The sequence below is a fragment of the Danaus plexippus genome, chromosome Z, assembly GCF_018135715.1.
Source record: "Danaus plexippus chromosome Z, MEX_DaPlex, whole genome shotgun sequence".
Taxonomy (NCBI): domain Eukaryota; kingdom Metazoa; phylum Arthropoda; class Insecta; order Lepidoptera; family Nymphalidae; genus Danaus; species Danaus plexippus.
In genome coordinates this window covers 13,662,017-13,683,532 of record NC_083559.1, presented here as the reverse complement: position 1 = coordinate 13,683,532, position 21,516 = coordinate 13,662,017, and the positions used below count along the sequence as shown (strand labels likewise).

The window sequence follows — 21,516 nt, the reverse complement described above, 5'->3', positions numbered from 1 at the left end:
ACGTGTACAGAGTACTGGTAAAATAAATTTGTAATTATATTGTTAGAATTATCTTTTATGTCCTATGTTACCTCAGATGCTCTTGTAATTATTTTCATGAGGGTGTTAAGAAATGTGCCAAATGATTTTATATCGCTTATATTTGAAAAAAACAACTGAATATATTTATTATTTACATTAACATAACATATAAAAATAAAATTCAAGTGAAAGGGCAATGGATGGAGGCTAAATAAACTCATCCAAAGACGTGGATTTTGTCTAAGTAACTGTTTGGAAATGCTATTACCTTAATAGAGCTTCATTTCAGCTTCAATAGTACCAACATCATTCGGGGGAAAGATTTTGTTAAAAAAGGTTCATGACCAAATGTTTGCTCTAAAATCCGATGAACTTGAGACAATATGTTGTGGTATTTTACAATTAAGATTAGGAGATAATTTTGCGTTTGTTAAATATACATACATACGGTTAAGACGAGTTTTATTGAATTAAAAATTAATTTAAATAAACACTTTGTCTCTCAACTGTACCTAAAAATAGAATTTAACAGTTCGTTTACGAGTATACTCTCTTGGTGCTCTGGAAAAATAATAAACAGCAGAAGTGATTAAATTATTTTGACTTGTATAAAACATTTCTGCATACAAATAAAAGTTGTTTGTTACTTTAATTAAAATATCTCATTAACGATATCATGTATTTTGTTGAAATTATATAACTTAAGTTATTATAACAAGTCTCTAATGAATCTCCTAGAGAAGTAAATACATTTAAGTTAAAACTTTCAAAAACAAACATGGAGTTAGTACAAACTGACTGATTTGTCTCAGTCAACCAAAACCTTAGTCGCTATTTAATTTAGACAGCAATACGTTAACTAAATTAAGGTACCAGGTAACGAACGATAGGGTTAGGTTACCAGTTTAATCAACTTAGTAACCCAGTTCGCGTTCTATAGAACCACTGCCTTATACTAAACGACTTTAAATGTTTCCGTCCGCTATGTTTGCCGAAATTATAAAAGATAAATAAATATAAATGATTTACGATCAATATAACAAAAAACTAATGATAGCAATTTTAACAATACATTTGGTTATAATTCATTTTGTATTAAAGAATCCACATTTCAGATCAACTTAATTCGAGTACTTTGGTACGGAGACAAAATGGCATTAGACTGAGTGATGTAATTAATACTCCTCACGAGCATAATGAAAACTTAACCAAGTTACTTAAATGAAAGCTGAAAGTTAAGTGAACTAAAAAATTATAAAATTTTTAGTAGAGGTTGCTCATTTTTTTTTATTGACGGGACGATTAACTTAACCACATCAGCAACAGGCAAAATCTCGTTGTATTCTCTAATAACTAACCCAGGCGTTAATAATTTAGGAATAGAAAAATGGTCAATCGTTGTGTAAGCAAATAATGACGCTAAATTTTCAATTTCAATGAATACCCAACAATTCTAATGAACAAAATAATATATTGAAATATATCGACGTTTTTTTTTAAATAAACCTTTTACTATTACTCTTTCTAGTACCTTGAATGAAGGAATAAATAATTTAAAACTTAATATCACTTAATAACTTAATATCACACTCAGAAAACCAATATCAACGAAGTTGTCAGAGGAAAAGTTTGTAATAACTAATGAAAAAATTTAACCAAAGTTAAATTAATTTCAGAAACCCTTTTGGACTAAATCACTTTCCTCTAGAATTCAGCACGATTCTCACCACTCTTAAGTCGGAAGAGACTTTAAAGGGATTTGCAATTCCAAATTCAAAATTATGCACGTAAAACGTAATATTTTTTTACCTCTACCTGCTACTATAAGTTTTATGTTTGAAAAATAAATAATCATTTTGAAGTATATCCAATTCCACTTAAACTTCTATGATTTTGTACTTTTACATAAAACGATTAAAAAAATGCAGACAGTCTAGTCTTAAGCCTATTACGAACCACCTTAAGAAGCTTAAGACTAGTAATAGTCTCATTTTATTCGCTGCAGCTTTTGCTGCGTTGCTTTTATTACTAAGGCAAAAAGGTTATAAAATTATAAGCCTATTAAAAGGATTGGAGAGACTACTTGAGTTCTATCGAAAAGGATTACTTATCCGATAATATAACATGTCTACTTACATATATAGCTTGAGGAAATTAATATTGCCACAATGATAGGTAATCAGCTGCCATAAAAAGATTTTTATTTAATACAAATAAAAATGTAATTTTATTTGTAGTCGAAAAGAAAATTGGATATAAAAGTTCCAATACTCCGACAGCATAATATAATGTATTTAAAATATAATTTTGTAACGGCATCCTGTTTTTCTATTCAAATAAGAATTTGGCATTAAAAAGCATATGTTTATTCGTTATTTAGACACTGTTGAGTTGGAATACTGACGAAACTCGAAAACTATGCAAGCGATTTCAAATTGAATTTTACCTGCGCTTAATTTGAGTGTTGCTTGCATTCTATTTTCTTTATTAAATGGTGATACAGCATCAAAGTTTTGGGATGTTCAAAATCACGCATACTTTTACCCGAATTTCATAAATATTTGAGAGTTTTTTAATTAAGCTTTTTTTGTAAATGCCCTTGTTTTTAGTGCTCTATGATGATATTTCCATTTTCCTTATTTTAGTTCGCGCTTTATGGAAAGAACGTATATGAATATATTGCATTAATTAAAAAGGATATAAAGACAATGGTGTTTTCTAACTAATTAAATGGTAAACAAAATTGTCTTAATTCTAATTCATATCTTAATTTTGATTTCGTCTAACAATTTTTTGTTTGCACATTATGTTTACAAGCTGTATACAAATTGTAGTTGTTTTAATATTAATTGAAAAAGGAAATGTTTAGCACGGATAAATGTACTTGAGCTTTGTGCGATGAATGGCGGACAATAAAAACTTTTCTCGTCTAAAACGCATGTCACGACCGACAAAAAGGGCGGAGTTCAATGTCTTTTATAGGATGGGAAATGAATTTGAGTAAAATCGTAAATCTTTTGTTGCTTCCTTTACTAACGTGTGACTTTTCAATGTTATGTGTGACTTACTTATTTTATTATTATATTCGAAAGGACTTTGTCCGCGCCGTCTTATGAGTTTAGTTCTGTGAAGAATAAATGTGCATCTAAGCAAACTATGTCTATCCCACAAGAAAATACGAAATACGAGCTGAAATTCATAAAGGTATATGCCTCATTCCTCTGAGAACTACACGGGAGTTCGGAATAAGTTATGACCTATATGTTGGTTTGAAATATGAGAATTATTGGTATAAAATTTAATTTACATTTTGAGTATTTTTGCAATATAGAGTGATGAACAACAATACACGCATCAATCCTTCCATACTAACTTTAGCATTTGTAATATCGGTATGAAGCCTATTTCATGAGAATATATAACGGTGAGCTTAGTTAGGACTCAGCGTAGCATTACGTATTTTCATTATATTTTTCTGAGGATTTGAGAAGTAACGAAAGATTTTTTTTGGATGACTATTATATACAATAAATAAGAAGGTAAGAACATTATTATGTTTACCTTTTTGGGAATGCTTTTAAATTTCGAAAAATTTCTTAATCACTGAATATATTGTAGATGAGTAACTTAAATACTCAGCTTAACATTTTAAAGTTCCAGCATTATTTTATAATGTATAACTATAACTAATCTTGATATTAGTTTAAAGAAATAGAGATAAATGATCCTTATAAATTTAAATTCATCATACGTTCTGGAAAACGAGAGATTTAAATAAAACAAAATTAAAATTAAAAACAAATGAAAACTAATTAAAATTGGAGGGTAACCTTTGAAATTGTCACTGATAAGTATATTTGAATATTGTCATCATTTTATAATACATACTTTTAGAAGTGGATTGATTTGCTTTTTAGTTCATAATATAGACTTATTATCTTCATCAATTTCACTACCAGATATAGTATTGTGGAAGTCTTGACTGTGTAGTGGATTATTAATTCTTGTCCTGTATCAGCTGTATATAATTGCACATATAAATGGTATAAACATTATTTATTAGAGCTGATCTAAATGTTTATGAGTTTTTTTAGCTGGAGGTTTACTTTTATATTGTTTTAGAATCTAATTTACTGCATATAGCTAATAATATAAAGAAATCTAAATACCTAAAGTTACGTGCAAAACAACAAATTCCAAAGTAGAATTGAAAACACCATCTAAGTAATGCAAGACCTATAAGATAGCTTCAGATACTTTTCTTTGACGACCACACTTTAAGTCAATAGATACATAAATATAAATTAGGATAAATGAAGTGTTGATATTTCCTTATTATTTAAACCTGACTCCTCTTGCATTCTGTCTTGAGAAACGTAAAAGCTAACCTTTATAGGAACCGCTATGCGTTCCAAACCATTGAAGACCACACAAGCGAAAGTTAACCCTTATACCCGACGGCGGAAAGAGGAAATTGTAACCTTAGAATAATAAATGTTAGTTTGAAGTTAACTCTGGTTGTCTTTTATCTTAAACTCGACGTAATTTTAAGTTTTGGTTCCTTTTTAAACAAGAAAGGTAACTTTTCTTTCTTGTTAAAACTATTCGCGTCACAGTGATGTCTAAAATAAAAACACTTATTTTTATGGAGACCTAATAGCCTCTATATTTAACTTTGATTTTAAATACTAGTCAGTTCATAGAATTTAAAAATGTATAAGTAAACAATAATTATTCTCAATCTTCATAATCGTATGTTGACTTTATAGAATTTTGTGTTAAATCCATAAAGGTCGTTGCTTAAGTGCCTTAAAAAACTTTTCTGGTACTGCTGGTATTTAAAAAAACTTTTATTGAACTACATATTAACTAAATGAAATCATTGCCATTAGTTTTTACTGGACAGAATTTTTTTTGTCTTCAGTCTCATTGTAATAAACATTAAATTAATAAAATATTTCAGATATTTAAATAAAAACTAAAGTACAGAAAAACAAAAAGATTGAAACAAAAATACAAAACTTGGCATTCATTGTTACCTCGCTTAAAAACAGAAGGCGGTATTTGTTTGAAAATCAAATGCCAATATCGTCGCGATCAATATAATCGGCTTCTAGATATTTGCATAATAGGATTTTGTTTGGACCGCTGAGTTGCTACCCAAGCAATGTTTGTTTAGAATTATTTTCGGACTTATTAGGTTGTAAATGGTAGCATTGTTTTTTATCGACTACGGCTATAAAAAATATGTGGTCTTATAGTAAGCATAGTAACGAGATCTATATGTAAAAAGAAACTTTCTTATTTCTTTTGCTATAAAGACACATTATAAATGGGATTACAGAAAATGAAGTATATTTTAACAATGTTCATGGACCAGTAACAAATGCAATCTTATGAAAAGGCTTCCGTAGTTAAAATGGCCGTTCATAGCTGTTCATGATTAATGAGTTATAATAATTAATATTCATTATAAATAAGCGGAAGGAGAATCTAAGGTTCGTCTGATGTCGCAATGTTTTCGAACAAAACATGTTTGTAAAAGAGAAGTATCTTATAAAAGATAGGATAGAACATAAAATTTATATTCAATTGGAAGAATCAGGTTCTTGATGATTGTTATATTTAAATCTTAGTATCAAAGTCAAACGTCTCAGTGGAGATTGAATTCCATTAGATAAAAAGGTAAATAATATTTTCACTATCTGTGGCTCCTTTACGTATTATTTTGTTCGGAATGTGGATACATTTCAATGATACGTTGAATAAAATATACTTAAATATGTTAGGGGTTTTTTACTATAAAATCATTATTTCTCATGTCTATCTTTTGTTTGATAAAAGACGTTTAAATAGAAAACCGTATTCTAGTTTGACCTTCTCCATGTAAGAAGAGGCCTTTGCTCAGCAGTGGGCTCCGATAGGCTGATGATGATTCTAGTTCGTGATGTCTGATATGTTTCATTTGTATTTTCACCTAAAAGACCATTTCTATCATTGAAAATTGGAGTTCCAAAAAACAACAACTTAATATGACATTTAATAAACAATAGTTTAAAAAAAAAAACGCTTTTATAGCTAACCGAACTAAAAAATAGAAAATAATTTTCAATTACACAGAAATTATATTACAGTAGTAGAAAATCAAACAATCTTTCATAGTTAATCACCTCAAAATAAAATTATAATATAATTTTAGGTGTAACAGAATAATTTGATTCAGAGAAAAAAAAAGCGTGGGATGCTTGATATTGAATGTTACTATCATTCTTGCGGCAACTATCTGTGAGAGGAAAGATATGAAATGTAGTCAAATGCATTGTCATCGGTCCGTGATACGTATGCAAAGTTTCAGATTATTCAGACTTCTAGAAAACCGGTGAAAATAAAACTGAAAGATTCCGTTACATAGGTACATACATACAGCCATACAAAAAAGAAATGTACGGTAATAGAATATCATCAATACTTATTACTTAATATGTTAAACTTAGTTGCAAATCGATTGGGCGTCCGAAAAATTACCGCAACCAGAACCATGAAACGAATGAAAAATATACTTGTGCGTTCATAACCTAAGCATATAAAAGGTTCTTAATATATGACAATTTGAGAAAAATAACAAGAAAAAAAACTATTAACGAAATGGTTCACATAACTCAAATATCACAAACTATAAATCCGCGTGAAGTCAACCGTATAATCACTCTATATCAGGTTCGTATAAATCATGTTGTGGTCGGTCTGGCTATCGATCATCAGCCTCCTTTCTCCAGAGTACAAACGCAATATTAACGCCCAGTCGAAAAATCAGATGGGAAATATTTCAAACGCCTCGCCTACGGCAATTTATTAGCCGTGGGATTTACTCACAAACAGTAACATTCTGAAAACAGAGGGTTGATTTAAGTAATATTTCTATGAAGTATATTTTATATAAAAATTGTCTTGGAAATTTACTCTATATCTTCTTATGATCGAATGAAAATGGAAAACATTTTTTTTTCTTTCTTATGTTAGAGGGTGGTTCAGAAGTGAGTTTCTTTTAGAACTTATTTTTTTCACAAGTTACGTATGTATGTGGTGCCCAAATCCGAAGTGGAGTATTTTATATGAAGGTGACCGCTAGATTAAAATTATACTTTTTTTGAAGCAAACTAAGGCCATAATAAGAAATAGCGGTTTATAAAACAATTTGAAATGGCTTAAATTTTATTAAAACAACAGTAAGCTTTTCATAATCCCAGTGGAAATATGTAAATTTTATTTATTTTATAAAATGTAATTGATGTAATTATTTTTTCTGCAAAGCAAAGAGTGAAAGTTGTAAAATACTGAGTGTGGAACAATGTTTTGTAAATTTTAGTTATCTGTGGGAGAGGAAATACAATGACCGTCATGTTACATAAGCGTATTTCAGGGAATGTTACATTACCAGAGATTTAAGCAACCACAAACATTATAATATCTACACATTAAATGTTATCTCATGTTAAATACCCACTGTCGTCAAAATACAAAATTTTACTGAACATACTTCTTTAACAATAAGGACGTTTATATATTTTTAACATTCAGATAATGCTTTTTGGATAATTTTGAAGAATAATAAGTCATGAATGTTACATACCTTCTATCATAATAATAAAAAGGTCATAATTATATTTAACGAGCAAATTCATGCGCTATTTTAAATAATCAATTTAGTATCATGGGAATACTTTTTTTGTTAAGCGTTGCTTCCAACTTGGCTAATTAGACATTTCTCTAACAATCTCTATGATTTAATGTGATTTTTTTGACAAAAAAACGACATAATAACTTATTGATTGTGGTTGCTATAACCAATAAAAATTGAGGGAGCCAAATGAGTTTGCACTTCTAAATCTTATGTATTGGTAAAAATGCAAGAAAAGCAAAAATTATTATACAATATTGCTTTTTTTGCCACGTATGTGCCTTCTAATATAGATATGTATTATAAAATAATATTGACTGTAGATAGTGATCATGTATGGGTTTTTAACTAATGGAGGAACTGGTTCCAACTTCCCTATTCATCAGTCATGCGTGATGTTTGTGTCGAATGATGTTGGTAACACAGCTCACTTTAAGATCTTTGCAAAGTTATTTATAATATTCAGAGAGTGTTTTTCTGACTCGTAGAATAAAAAGTTGTAAATTTGTTATGATTAATTAAGTAATTATCGTCACATAAAATTTGAAACGCCAATTGAATAATTTAAGTTAAAACTAAAAAAATATCTTAGAAAAAATTGCAGAGTAGAAGAATTATTGCCTCTTAATTAAGGTTATCTAATTTTTATACACATTGAGGAGTGGCTCAATAGGAGCCACGGCGCCCTCAGCTTCCGGCTGACGCAGGTACTTACCGGACACGGATGTTTCGGGAAGTACCTTTGTCGCATAGGCCGGGAGCAGACGTCCCAGTGCCACCATTGTGGTGACGGCCGCAATGATACGGCGCTGCATACGTTGGCGGAGTGCCCAGCTTGGGCCGAGCAGCGCCGTGACTTGGTCGCGGCTATAGGTGATGCGGGAAATCTCTCGCTTCCGACTGTAGTGTCTGCTATGGTAGGGAGCGAGTCAGGGTGGTGTGCGGTCGCCACCTTTTGCGAGGCTGTGATGCTCGCAAAGGAGGTAGCGGAAAGAGAAAGAGAGGCTGCCTTCTCTCTCCCCTTCCGCAGCAGACGCATTGGACGCCGAAGGGTGGTCGAATTCCGGCCACCGTAGAGCGCGGCCTGTAGACGGCAGATTCGGGGCATCGTGTCGTCCGAACAGTTGCAGGCTTCGAGGCGGCTTCGATAGTTGAGTCCTGTGGCCGGGTGACGGCCGCAGAGTGGCTGACGGGGCCCACCTGATCATCTGGTGGGTCAATACTTGTCGGGGGGGTGGCGACGAATGCTTTGGCGATACCCGCCCCTTTGACATATGGGTACATGAGGAACACAGGTTGGTTTTTAGTCAGTAAGAGTCTGACAGTCCCCTTCACCCTTCCCCGAGGGCGGCGGGGCTCCATAAGGATTTTCCAAACCGACACCAAAAAAAAAAAAAATTTTTATATACATCTTCTAATAAGGTTACAAGAAAGAGCATTTGTTAAAACAACAAAACTTGTTCATAGTTTCTGTTCACTACATCCGTAACAATTATTATAAATGGTACCTAATCGATTTGTTATCTTAATCAACATCGTGTAATCAATTTTAGACACGTTAAACAAGTGAAACAAATTTTACCGCTTAAATAATTTTAAAGTAAAGATTGCTCTTCTAATTCCGTACTTCAGTTTAATTACCTGTTTATATACTAACATATAACAAACTAAACTCGTGAGAATTTCAAAATATATTTACTCATACAGAATAGCGAATTTATTATTTTTCTACTTTTTATATCTTACTATGCATTTGGTTAATGGATATATTTGTTTTTACTATTTTTGTATTTATACAATAAAGAATTCAAACATTCGCAGGGGACTGATTCGCTAATGTTACTCAAAATGGCCGTCATGAAAAACTTATTCGACTCTGGACTGTGAGTTTTTTACACCCAGGTCTTGAAAATTTACGAATGTTAAATTAAATTCAATCTCAATAACTTTAGTTCTAAAGTAGGACATAAAAAATATAAACAATTGTGAATCTACTAAAGAATTGTTTACCCAAAATTTTATGTTTACCACAGCGTGCGTAGTTATTAATATATAATCTGTGAAATTTCTTTTACACTTATATTAGTATTTTTGTTCATGAGGATTTCTATTTACTTTATACAAGTGTAATTAATTATATCAAAAAATTATATCACATTACAAACATTCGCAAATAATTAATATTTCGCAATGGCCTGTTATGGTCAAATTGGCTGTCAATTTTGGTCTCCTGACCACGTTTGATGAATAAATCAACATACGTAAACTTGGGTCTAAAGTTTACGCTAACCGAAAAATAATCAATTATTTAAAATTGACACCCGCAAAGTTTCCTTTCAACACATACAAACATCATTCGTTTAACTTAAACACAATTTATATAAAACGTATTTGTAGTACTTGTTGGATTGATACATCCAATTTGAAATTTAATGAGATACGAATAAAAATTTCACAAAAAATTTGTTACATTTTATCGGTAAAAAAAGCAATGAAAATGTTTATGATAATATATTATGTTATAATTTGCATCTAGGAACTAAGAACAAACAAATTGATTGAAAATTTTCATATTTATCATATTGTTATGATGAAATGGATTATAGGAGAACATTATGTTTATTATATGACTATTATACAAAGTAAGTGTTTAAAAGATAAAGATTATAAAACTTTGTAGCATTAAACAAACTTGGCGAAGAGTTCCAGGTATATTTACTATTTTATATAAATATGTAACAACCGAGCATTCCACCGCCTGATTAACTAACCTGAGCTCAAATGTCTGTAGTGAACAAGAAAAAATGCGTCTGTGTTAACCCGTGTCAAAACAATTGGCGGGCATTTCCGTAATTGATGTTTATACAAACGTTTTTTGGACTCAATATAAGTAAGCGACTGATGTTGTCACTGACTTAGAATGCGACATTGATAAAAAGGAAAGGACTAAAATTTCCATTGGAGTTGTTATATACTGTATAAACTAATGCAAAGTGTTATTGTAAAGAAAATAGTGCTCTTTAATATCGAAACCTGGCAAGTACCAATGTTATTTTTTCCGAGTCATATATACTTTTTAAGAATATATAGACACCACTGACAGGCGGTGAAGGAAAAAATCGTGGGGAAACTTGAACTTATAATTTCAAATTAAAAGTTTGAAATCGCCAATCCGCTTTGAGTAAGCGTGGTGATTAATGCTCTAACTTTCACCATGTGAGAATAGGCCTTTGTTTCCACCAATAGGCTGATGATGATGAATAAGAATTTTCAATATTACATAAAAATCTACTTGAACGCATTTTGTAGGTGTGTTTTTGAATTATAATTTCGACTATACAATCTGGGATTTTACTTATATATATTTTTAAGTTTATATTATAGAAAGAAACTTATATCAGCATAAGGTCGGTTTTATATCTTTCTGTGGAATTAAGATTGCCGTCTAGGGTAGCTTTATAACAGGCCTCCGAAAAGCATCATTAATCTCTGATCCTCTTTATAAAGGCACAACACTATACAAGTTAAAATTAGGGGACCCTTTTGACTTCAGGAATGAAATTAAGTAAATCAGTCATCAAACGATTTGCGAAGTTTCAAGGAAAATCCTATTATTTGAGTAATAGATCCGCAATAATGAAAATCAAAATGAGTAACTTCAATTCAAAAAGATTAAAAACAGGAGAGATATTTGAGAAAAAAAAATTAGATTAAAATGTACATAATATTATGAACGAATCTAAACTGTCTAATATTATATTGCCTGCTAGTTGTTTCCGTAGTTTTAAACAGAGTGAAAATTTCATTTTTATTTATTAATGATCTTAAATGAATCTTGTCTTTAAAATCGAGGAATGATCTTGACGTAAAGTTTTGCTATTATTATTTTTTTTGTTTGAAAATCCACCGAAACAACTTTCATACAATCCTACTATATGTAGGTACATATAAAGGTACTGCATATATTTTGAAGTTACTTCTGTTCCAACATAGCTGTTTCTGGACCGCTCCTTAGTTTTCTGCATTAAAGTCCATCTCAACGTAATTAAGCCCCGCAAAGATTTATGGCAAACATTATTTTTGTTCTAAGAAAAAGTGTTACATATTTTATTACAATGTACTTTGCTCAAGAGCAATGCAGTTTGCACGTTGTATGGGCATATAAGATAATATGTAGTTAAAGAGTATTATAGTAATAAATAAGAAATATGTAACATAAATCCAATGTTATAAAAAACATGTTACGAAAAGAGAATGAAAAACTTATTAATAGGAAAAAAGGAAAAAAAAGTGGAGAGGGTTTTAAAAGATTATATTCTTAATGCATTTTTCCATTTACACCTTTTAAAATGTTTTGCATAAACAACTTGTTTTTAAAATGTAACAGGATTTTAAAGATGATTAAGATGTAAAGTTTAATTAAATATCTAAATAATTTTTTTTAAGGTGGTAGAGCCTTGCTGTGGTCAAGTTACTACAGCTCGAACATGGGCTGGCTTGACCGGGGAAGTATCACCCTCTCACAGAAGATCGGCGTGAAGTAGCCTTTAGTGGCTGAGTTTCGTACGATAAGTAAGAGAGTCGGTTGTCCTTTACCTGTTTCCACCCTTTCGTGCCATTTTCTTATTCCCACCCCTTCCTTATCCTCAACCATCAAGGTTTGCAACGCATCCGCAACATCTATGTTGCGGATGTCTATGGGCGACGGTCACTACTGACCATAAAGTAGGCCGTCTGCTCGTTTGCCACCTTTCTCATAAAAAAATAATAATAATAAGATATTCTCAAGAAAGTTTTATACACAATTATTTTAATTATTATAAATGTTATATTTTATTTTATAATCACTTAATATTTATAATCTTTATTCATTCCCGTATATCAATGGTATTTTCCGCTGACATGGACATATATTTTCAAAATTGAAATAATAACAATTACTGTAATAAATATATAAACAAAAAATACGATTAAGGTTCATTACATATATCCTTTGGAATTGACATTAATTTTTCATTTGAACTCAGTGCTGCACATGATTTCTCATAACCCTACTTGGAGCGAAGTTGTAACAAATAAAGATAAACTCTCCATATTAACAGCCGCAGCTGCCGTTAACAAGGAACTGCATTAAGCTGAAAAGTTTAACGATTAAATTTAAAACGGAACGTTACGACCCGAAGACGCCGTGCTCTCGTTTTGACAACCATTTAGTTTGATTTAGTTAGTTGAACGAGAAGTCTAATGTGAAGTTTGAATTGCACTTTTAGTTTTCCTATAGTACCTTTTTATAAAAATATACTAACTTTGCTCTTCCCCATATTGACCGACCGATTAAGGGATCTTGTAAGAAATTTATAACATTTTTAAAGCCGTATGTTATATGCACATTATTAAAATTCTTAGGAAAATCGTATATTTTTTGATAATTGTTAGTAAATATTAAGTATCTGTAATTTAAGTTTTAATGAACTTGTAAGCAATTACTAATTTGCTATATTTTATCATTCTGTTTATTAAGATTTCATTGTTCGCTCGTTGAAAAAAAAATCGCTCTTGTACAAATGTTTTTTCTTTGACAAAAAAAAAATTGAGAACTATATTTATTTTTGTGGAATGTGAGTTATGTTTTTCCTACTCCTGTACGCTCTATTTACAACCCTCTACCTAAAATTTAAACCATACGTTTCAAGCATTTTACATTCATGAATTATAAGTTTATTTTGTTTTAATGAAGAAAAGACATAAAACAATTTAACAATACGTAATTCACAGCATTTCAAAATAAAAATAAAATGCGGCTTCATCCATGGCTTTTGGCTAGGTGTACAACTATTTGCGCTGTAGACTTTCATATAATCAGGGTATAAAAGGAATGAAACATAATGAGATCTAAGACTTTCGCGATTCATTGAAATAAAACTAACATTTTTTCGAAACTAATTTTTATTATTTTAAAAACTACACAATCCTACTGCAGTGCATCTGACCCATGTTGTCTATTAAGATGACAAGGTAACTGTTGACTTGCCTGGTGGAGTATCCTTCCGCTGTGTTTGATGTCTTTTTTAGGTGATAGTTTGACACATGTAGGTATGATGTCATGATCCCGGCATCTCTTGTGGGGATTATGTAGTTTTTAAAATAATAAAAATTCCCGTAGTCAATTCGAATAAATATTAGTTTTATATGAATGGATTAGTTGGAGTTAGAGAAAAATTTAATGATTAGATATTAGTCCTAATCATGAAGTTCGCCTATAAAAAGGCCCAAAAATATATGAATCCTCAGAGTAGGTCTTAGTCAATGGTGTGTGGAACTAGACTTGAGTGGAAGCCGCAAATGGACAATTAATTACCATCCAATGGCAGATAGCCCAAGTGACGTGTGTGTACTTTCAGTCATCAGGTTTTGAGGTCATCTTTAGGCTAACTTTAGTCCGTCTTTAATCATTGATAAAAAAAAATATTTAAAGGGCGTCTTTGCAAAGCGTCATGACTGTAAAAAGGTAAAACCACTTCAAAGAAGCAATATAATATAGACTTGATAAACACTTAGGTTTGGAAGTCAAAATGTTGTGTAAGAATTTATTTTTTTTGTTTTAGGATGCATGCGGAGAATTTCCTGAGGAGCCAGTTAAAAATAATCTAAAAATAAAACAGTTCTAATCAAGCTTCATCCTCATGATATATTTAAGATTTATATAATGATATTTTCTTATAATATTCTTATACCACGACTGTGAAAAGTAAAAATTAAAAAGTTTAGGATTTCTTATTATAATTATATATCGTGACTTCTAACACACATAATCAAAAAAAACATCAATCGAAAAATAAAAATGTTCACAAGTTGTTTTCTAACGAAGCATAAAAGCTGTTATACAGGGTGTACTGAAAAATGTGAGCATCTATCGCAACGACGTGACAGGTAAGTTATTTCAAAAGTAAAAAAAACATTGTGTTTCAGGTGAAATGGCTGTGCATTGTAGTTTAACACAATAGAATATATTGCCGTCTGTTTTACTGTGATATAAATGATCTCATTTTTTATTTTATTGTTATTAAAACGGTAGCAGTGTATTTAATCAACGATGCCTACTAAAATGGATTGAAATTCAGTGTTAAATCAAAATTTTATTGATGGTATGACAAACGGTAGACTTATGAGTACGTACCGAATACGTCGCAGATGAAATATTGATCACCTTTTAAATGAACCATAGTTTGGTTATCCACAAAGTTTAATTTATTTGATATTGCTCAGCGCTTGGTAATAATCGCACTCGATTAATTTCGAATCGACAATAACTCAAAAATCATATCATATAAAAGTTTTAACAAAGAACAATTAAACTGTCATTGTATGTATTTCACTTGTTTATATTGGATCATTAATATATTTTAAATATTCATTGCAAAAATATGTTTGGTGTGATAATAAATTCTTATAACAAATTGATATCTAAAATATTACTGAGAGTATATTTTGTTTATAATTAATTAATTTGTTAATAAATTATGGATTCTGCTTCTGATTTTCTATTGTTTGATAGGTATAATATTTCTACTGGAGATACCATTCGATGGAAATTCTTGATTTTCTATTTATGTTCTTTGTTTAAATATTATTTTCTATATACAAAAGTGTCGTGTTTCAAAACATCATAAACGCTCTAAAGGTTAATTTTAATAGGTATCATCACGCCAGCTTAATGTAAGTGCCGAACACGTCACCTTGCTTTAGAATTGATTTTATGTTAACACCCATATTGGTGTTTTACGAGGTTTATATATCTAAGTCTTCCGAATTATTATTGTTATTTTTATCGCCAGATTTTACACAGCTAATTGCCTCATTCATTAAAACTTTTTAAAAATCTCCAAGCTTATACTTAGATAACTTTTGTCCCAATAAATTTAAAAAAATAACTCTCATATTGATACTGATAGTAAAATAAATATTCTCAATCATTTGTACGGTTTCCCGTTATAGCTTTAGCGCCGCTAGCTATCATAATCACGACTTACAACAAAGTTATTTTTAAACTACTTGTAATAACTGTGCTTACTGGAATGTTTTTGTACGTAAATACAAAAAAATAGCAATTATAATAGGATAACATTAAGTACTATTATTTAGTAATATTATTTATTCCTGTCTCCTGTCATTATTACTAAATGAAACTAATATTTCCGGATTACTACGCGTTAATTATTTTTTTTTAAACTACATACTCCCGATGTTTCGGTTCCTTTGCAGCAACCGTGTTCACGGGCAGACTAGATGTGATTAGTTTCACAGTAATCCGAAAGTCTTAGATCTCATTATGATTATAACTTGAGTCTGAAGGAATTAATTCAATCTCCTTATAACTAAAGGAATCTATGTTCATGTTCCTGATAAGTGACATTAATATGTTGGAACTAGTTTTTATTATTTTATATTTTTAGTGAGAGTAATAACAAATTATTATTATAATCCCAATAATTCCTTAAATATTTTGAAAGAAACTAAGTGATAACTTAAGTATGATTATTGTTTAGTGTTCCTTTATAACCTCTAGAGCGAACGTAAGCTCGTTTTAGACCAATATAATCCGCGCAATAGCTTGGAACGCTTCGCTATCGACATTCAGACGATATAAGCAGAATGAAAGGCCCATTTCAAATTGTTTGCCAAATATGATGGAAATAATATTTTCTTTTGTCGACATGAACGAGGAAATGTAGTGTTACATGGCTTATAGTTTTGCTATTAACAACGCTTTTAAACATTGATTTCTTAGAGTTTCTCTAAAAGTTTTTTAATTATATAGTAGTTATTATTTCGTATTAGTCAAATTTTTTTTTATGTTTTATTCTTATAGGAGTTGAAACAATATATATATATATTAAAATTTTAAGCGTAAAATAATAATAAAAAAATGGGTAATTGGTGAATCAACGTATAAATACAAAACCAACAAAAGTATACAATATAATTTTGATATGCATATTATTGTTATCCTTTTTATTATATACTATTAAACAATACAAACTGAATTGCATAAGTGATCGTCAGTGAAACCGCTGAACTTACAAATTGCATGTTAATAGAATGCAAATGTGCTATCAGTCAGCGATGAATTTAAAGTTAAATATCTACTATCCACAAATGAATGGAATTCTCATGAAGTTGTCATGACTTTAGTTCTGCGGCTTTCATATAAGCTGCATAATTTGATCGTGCAATTGATATTTGATAGTCACAAAAAGGACATTCATTTTAAGTTTCTTTACATTGAAATTATTTCTTACGAGATAAGAATAATTGTAATAGTATTTAGAAAAAAAAGAAAGCAAAGTCAATGCTGTTCAGCTTTCTATCTGTAAGTATGTGAAAACGCTCTGCTTCGTTGTTATTTAAAAATGTTTGTAATACGTTATAAATGAGAGTTTATACTGTGAGGGGTCTAATATAAAATCTTTTAGGTAATAAAGCTTGTTTATAAGATCATATAACTGTTATAAAATGTTAGAATACAAAGCATTGCGTATTACATCGTAAAGAAGAGATTAAGCGACGTCATTGAAACAATTTTAGACCGGCATAAAAATTCAAACTAGGTCAAAATTTTATGTCGTTGAGAACAATATATTAAATAATTTATTTCAATGTATAAGACATATTTCGTTGTAAAAGTATAAACAGATATCAAAAAGAATCTTTACACATTCTCGCACTTAATTTTCGTATTTTCCTCGTCCGAATTTTAGCGAAAATCTGGGAAGCTAATTACGTCAACCGGATGTAATGTGTTAAGTGTAAATTTTGTTTAGCCATTCAATTTTAGATTTCTTTTTTATGTTTCAATTGAGTTTGTCCTCGTCGAAATATTTTGAAAGTGTAACTAAACTTTTAGAAAATTGTACTATTTAAGACAAGCCCAAAAAAAAATTTTAATATCAAAAGTTCTATATCTTAATTATGGTAGACAGTATTATTTCAGTTATAATTTTATAGAAATTAATTTTCCGTCAATGTTCATCTAACAATTTTAAGTATAACTTTTGAGGGAGTGTGAAAGCAATTGCAAATGAATAAAAAACATTATATTGCCTTACAATAGAGAGTTGGACATAAAATTAAGTCACAAAGCTGTATTGAAAAATTTGAATATGAAAATTTTATTTGTAAAATCAACCAACAACCCTATCTATTCAAAGTAACAATATTGCTGCACCCTCTAAAAATAGCGATACGTGACTCGTCTTCTGTAATGAAGATAAAAGATATGACACACACTGCCTGGTATGCGACGTTGTTTAAAATATAACTGGTAATAGGCCATGAAAGTCCCACTAATAATATTTGTTGCTTTCCTTAAACGTAATTTAACATGCAATACATTGATTACGCACTTAAATAATATTTGAGATTTATTATATTTGCATTTAGTATAGCAAGTTTGTATCAATTAATCTACTATTTCCCCTTTCATTAAAAAGAGGTACTCTTCATTTACTATAGAGGATATCGTATTTATCTCCTATTTATTGAAGTTTACAGTGTTATTAATATCAGTCAATAAATTTGGGATAGTTCAAAGATTTTATACGCAACAACAAAATATACGTACATATTTCAAAATATGTAATAAGTATTGCAAACAAAATAATTAAATTAATATTTGAGTATTCAGTGAAAATAGAAATTTATTTATAAGTATATCATTATTTCATTTAAAGTTTCATGGGAACAAAATTACTCATTAACAAAGCAAAATTTTGCATTCACAGGTTTACTACTGCGGCTTACATGGAACAGGCTTATTACGCACAGGTTAATTAAAATAGAGGGAATAAAATGTTTTCTAGCGGGTAAATGTAGTTTATATTTTGATTTAGATGTCCAACATTCAGGTCAAACCTGCATTTAGTTAAGTTAACAGTTTTAATATATAAAAAATATATTGTTTTCAATATTGATCTAATAAAATAGCGAGGCTTCACAGTCATGTCTTATGTCACAGTCTTACATGTTTATTAGAATTTATAATGACTCTGAATATTAAAAACAAAATATAAAGACTTGTTGAGAAAGTATCATGAGCTTGTTGAAAAGTTACTCTTACTTTAAGCCGAGTAACATTTTATTTGAAAAACATTCGCAATCGCTGATTAACTAACCTTAGTCAACGTGGCCGCGGCGAACAGGAGATAAAATGTCCTAGTTTAACCCATTTTTATTATAATTAAGGTTGTTTTCATAAGTGATGTTTTAATGAATCGTTGGGGGACTCGTTCTTGGCTGTTATATAATATTGTCCGCTTTCATGGATGAAGTTAAAACAACACGGACGGACCTTTTTTCCTGAAATTGAAATATAGATATTATTTTAGTATATATTACGAACAAGAAAAAAACAGTTGAAGAAACTAAATAACAAATAAGAGGAAAAATGAAATGTAAGAAAAGCGTTTCGTTTGTGTCCAAATCGCAACGGGTTGATATAATCGAGCCAACACACTCATGAGGACCAAACTTATTAAGAGATGTTCATTTTCACATCAACATAATAAATGTTAATGAATTATTTATCCTATAAAAAGGGAAATTCTCTTATTTTCACAGAAAATCGCTTGAGTTTTACAACGAACTACAGGCAAGCAGCACGTATATTTTACTATGGAAATAAATTAAATTTCAATTTAAAATCTCCCAAAAATCAATACAGCCAAAAAGCTCGCACGCTGTTGAATTTTCGTGTAAAAACTTATATTCGACTTTCAGCTTGGTTAACGCAATAACGATAGACGCCACGATATGAATTGATTGAAATAGTGCTTTCGGGGTGATTCCTAACTGGTGTCTATAATTGCATTAAACTTCTCTGTGTCCCAGTTGTGAAACTTGTTTTGATTTCATGTACGGATTGAAAAACATCTGCTCATTAGTCACCTGATGGTTTTCAGTAGTAGAAAGTTGTTATTCAACATTTCCTAGCAACACAATATTTAAAATTCATGCCTAATCGAATACAAAAAAAAAAAATTCTGTTAGATTATAAAGAATGTTTATAAGATGACATAAAAATGCTATAAAACGGCAAAACACAAAGCATGTCCCAGAGCATCGTAAAGAATGAAATAACTGCTGTCACCGAGATCGTCTGAAATATAATTTAAGAATATCTTAAGAGCTCAAACATGCTTGAAATAAATATAAAAAAGAGTAACGCTCAAACATAATTCAACGTTAAATATAAAGTTTATATTCTTTTTATAAAAGTAAAAACTCATGTTTGTCTGTCTCGAAAGTAAACATTATATTTACATACGTTCATACACTAGGTACGAATTCATATTAAATATATATTAATAGGTACAACCACGATTTAGTATATAAAATAAAATGAAAAGAATTATTTATATATATCACATTACTTTCAAGTGGGTTTAAAAAAATTGCGAGGTACATAGCACTGCATTATGATCCAAACTTGTCCTATTGAAATTTAAACAACTTGTCCAAAAGATGTTCTAGCTTTATGTCAGGGAGTTTACGAAATGTCAAATGTAAAGTTTGAATTGCTTTTTATTATGTGCACTCTTTAGTATAACATTTGCTTGAAAACTTTGACTCTAGTGAAATGAAGTTTTGAAGCAAATGACTTCATATGTAATAGATTGGGACAAAGGAAAAAAAAATTACAGGAACATAAAATATATAAAATGTAATTCATAAATAGCTAGCCTAACCTAACCATATTTTTAGCAATAAAAATATTCTTCGGTACATAAATAATAACACCTAGACTCGCAAAATTTTAATAATTTTCAGGTTATCTTATAATAATCATACAGAAGTACCGCTCGCGAGTTTTGTAAGTTGAAGTATTACAACTATGGGCGGAGTAAGCGGCGAGGTTGTCCTGTCACCGCAGTGAGAACCGCATTTAAATTAATTTCCTCGCAAATATCTTTATATTTTATTAGGACTTCTTAGTTATTTATTTAAAAGTTACAGCGTAAAGCATTTGCGAGTTGTTTTTCGTAAACTAATTGAAATGTTAAGGACTACAAAATTGGTAATAATAATTGTTTATATTATGTAATTAAATTGAAGTTTATATGTAGGTAAAATTTTTAGGTGTTAGATTAAAAAAAATAAACAATACTAGAAGGTCTCCCTTTATTATTGTTTCCTGTGAACTTACTGTGAACTTTGATATAGATTAATAAAAAAAATATGTATAAAAATTTATTTTATTCAGATTATTTTTTACTTATTTATTTAGTTGGTTGCATATAAACGATTTCCAAAAAATATAAATAAGTTAAGGCGCCGTAAGTTCATGTACCCTAGGGTACCTATAAATAACTATTCTACTTAGGGTACCTATAAATCACTCTATTAACAAGTAAAATGGCACGAGCACATCAAGATAGTTAGTTATACGTAATTATCAGTTTAGTGCTTGTGGCGGTAACGTTTATATCGTATATGGAATAGCAATGAGATATTAGTCTAATGAACTAAACTATACACATTCACTTCATAAAAACTTTTAATAGATTCTAGTCTATTTTTTATAACGAGCATTTATATATCATAATATCATGAAGATAACCTTTGTACAATAGTATTAACTGTCACGATTTTCCAAAAAATTATATTGGCAATATAAAATTTCAACTTAATATGGTAACATAGACGATTTCAATAATGGTAAAAACTGTTTGCAATCTATCTTGTCAAAGTCAGTCATATCTGAGAGTTTCCCCAGGACAAGTTATAATAAAGCTATGGCTTATGGTTTTCTAAAATAAATC

The 21,516-nt window shown here is 30.0% G+C and overlaps 1 protein-coding gene across 1 annotated transcript in view; it reads right to left on the bottom strand.

Annotated features, from left to right (window-relative positions):
* Positions 1-18,976, bottom strand: part of LOC116777955 (TWiK family of potassium channels protein 12-like) — a 64,367-nt gene extending 45,391 nt beyond the window's left edge. Inside the window, exon 1 of the mRNA XM_032671775.2 lies at positions 18,871-18,976. The gene's annotated coding sequence lies outside the window, so the exon portion shown is untranslated. The remainder of the gene's footprint in view (positions 1-18,870) is intronic.
* Positions 18,977-21,516: the final 2,540 nt, after the last annotated feature.